The 2,940-nt window shown below is 32.3% G+C and overlaps 1 non-coding gene across 1 annotated transcript; it reads left to right on the top strand.

Annotated features, from left to right (window-relative positions):
• Window positions 1-2,582: 2,582 nt before the first annotated feature.
• Window positions 2,583-2,655, top strand: Trnar-acg (transfer RNA arginine (anticodon ACG)). Its single transcript has one exon. It is a non-coding gene; the product is annotated as a tRNA-Arg (tRNA).
• The last annotated feature ends 285 nt before the right edge of the window (window positions 2,656-2,940 follow it).

Here is a 2,940-nt window from a genome sequence, read left to right as displayed (position 1 = left end):
TTCAATTGACTTAACATTTGTGGAAAGGTTATTCTGAGAATAATTATAATATACATTAGAATTGTTGATAAAAAGGAATTTATGTTAAAATTTTTCATATTTGTGCAATAAGAATCATCACAATTTTTATTTTAAAGTTTAAACAAAACCAATACATGTACTTGTTTTTTATCATGTTTTCACCACTGGAGTTCGAAGTCTTCCAGAAAACTGGTAACACAGTGACCATAGTTGTATGTATATTTTAAACAGAATTTTGCTATTTATTTAAAATAGCAAAAATAAATTCACAAAATATAAAAATCCCATATTTTTGCTATAGCAGGTTTCAATGCAATCATAAAAATTGCAAATATAGAAATCTTTGAAGGATCAAATTGCAAAAAAATTTGAACCACATAAATTACCAATTGTATAGTTTATTACACAGTTGTCTCTAGCACATCTTTTGAAATTCTGATTGTACATGTAGTTGAGAAGTTGTATCCTTGCTGTTCTAGAAAAGGGTTCAATTTTCCCCCTTATTTTGCTTTTTTTTTTTTTTAATTTTCACCCCCTGGAAGTTGGGGAAACTTTCATTGGAACAAAATTATTCAAAGATGCATGGTGTCAAGTTTCGTTAATATTGAATCATTCTCTCTTGTTGAAGTTTAAATTTTGAAACAGTTCTAGACAAAGAAACTTGAAATTCTTCAGTCAGAACAAGAGCATGAGTTTTTTCCCTTTCTTGTTTTGTTTTGTTTTTTTTTTTTTTTTGGGGGGGGGGGGGGGAGGGATTCTAAAAAACAGCCTTATCTTAGATTCTCTAGTGATCCGCTTTATTTGATGGTCAAAATTCTTGCTTGCACAGTTTTTTAAATGATTTGAAGCATTTATTTCATGCAGATGTGCAGTGATGGAATTAATTTATAATTTAAGATGTAAAATTTTCAATAACCACACCATATTTTTATCATTTTTTATTATCTCCCCTTGAACAGAAGTCATGGCTGCACTGTTGCAAGTATTGAGTATGGTTAAGATAAATAATTAAAAATATATGTAAGATATTTTCCCACCCAAACATATTTATTCAAATATACAGTCAGGATTTTACATACCCCTACAACCTAACCTGACAAAGGGGGTATGAAGTTTTAACTTAACTGGCAACCACTCTCACATTCATACTGATAGGCTTTCATTCAGAAGAGATGGAGAGAAAGAAGGGTTACTCTGTCTCTCTCTGGCTGCTTTTAATAAAAATTTATGTATAAAATCAAAACTCACCATGCAGGTAATCTAATTATATTATTTTAATTTAGAAGATAGAGCACAATCTAGTTGTAAGAGGAAAATTCCTTCTTTTTATCTCAACTTTATCAGTTCAGCCTGAGAAAAGACCGGGTCGTTCAAAACATTTTGTCCTTGGTGCAATAGAAATATAAGGGTGTGAAATCATATGTATATCTTTATTTCATTCTTTCGAAGTAATCCCCTTTATACATATTTTCAGACATGAAATCCACCCTTGATATACTTTTTTTGCATTCTTCTTTTGACACCCTTTACATAAAATGATGCCTTCAGATCTGTAGCTCGCTGGTCTGAAAAAAAAGTCGTCGATCCACCACAACTTTTTTCAGACTGCGAGCTACAGATCTGCAGCTAAAACAATCCAAACGATGCTTTAGAATGGTAGCATGGTCCAGATAGTACAGCTAAGTGCCTTAAGGTCAAGATCTAGTAAATGAGTTTAGACTTTCTTCTTTCTTCTTGGTGCTAGATTCATTATGACGTCATAATTGATTTAAACTTGATTTTTCCCGTACTTTACGGCTTCAATAGAATTATGTAGAAAAATAAGCACCCCCCCCCCTCCCCAATAGATTGATCGTAATCCTGCATTGGATAAAAAAGATCATTTTGATGAAACCATAAATTGTAATCTTTCATGGATATACTTTTGACAAATCAGCAAAAAATAATTTATATCGAGGAGCTGTAGAGAGATCGAGTACTCAATTCAGTGGGAAGTCGTGTAATACCTGTAAATCCGCCGGAGATCCGCCCAAGCTTGGATCCATATCCATTTTCAGATTGAGATCTCCATAAAGCCCGAACGACTCAACGAGTCAACTTTCTGACGCTGATCAAATATTAAGTAATTAATACCAAGATCTCTCTCTCTCTCTCTTTTCTCTCTCTCTCTATATTCAATTCAATTTGTTTATTTACCAATTAAGGGCCCTCATGGGGCAAAAAGAAAGTACATCGTAAATTAACATTTATATATAGTCATATACATATATGTATTACTATGACATACATAGGTTGGCCTACACATCGTTTTTATTATTTTTTTTTCGGATGTCATTTTTATATTTTTCTAGATCCGCGCCTCAATCGGTATGAAAACAAACAGAACTCGCCTGTGTCAAATCAATGCATTAGCTTTAATTTTACTTGAAGTTAATTTATATGAAATTAAGGACTGTTTAAATAATATGTGAAGAATAATTATTTGACTATCAAATAAAACCGTACTTAAATAAACGCTACATAATTGACCTATTTTCGTTTAAACTCCCACTTTCCCATGAGGGCTTGTGGCGCAATGGATAACGCGTCTGACTACGGATCAGAAGATTCCAGGTTCGAATCCTGGCAAGCTCGGATTTTTTTTTTTTCAATTTACACAAAAAGGCATCTTCTTTGCAGTTTTATTCGAAAGACGCCAGTACTTGCTTCCTTTTTGACTTATTGAGATTCAAAATTCATCAATATTCTATTTTCAGTGAGGAAATCCACTAGAACAATATTTGTATGATCCTTTGAATGCAGCTTCATAACATTAAATCTTGATTTTTTTTTGAGAATGCTTTATTGAGAAACAGAATTAAGTATCACAGTTAACAATATACACTACCAAGTCTGAAATTAAATAGATCAGGGTTCACC

The sequence above is a fragment of the Saccostrea echinata genome, unplaced genomic scaffold (assembly GCF_033153115.1).
Source record: "Saccostrea echinata isolate AGI-Se365-2 ecotype Australia unplaced genomic scaffold, CSIRO_AGI_Sech_v1 ptg000045l, whole genome shotgun sequence".
NCBI classification, from domain to species: Eukaryota; Metazoa; Mollusca; class Bivalvia; order Ostreida; family Ostreidae; genus Saccostrea; species Saccostrea echinata.
This window is presented reverse-complemented; position numbering and strand designations above follow the sequence as displayed.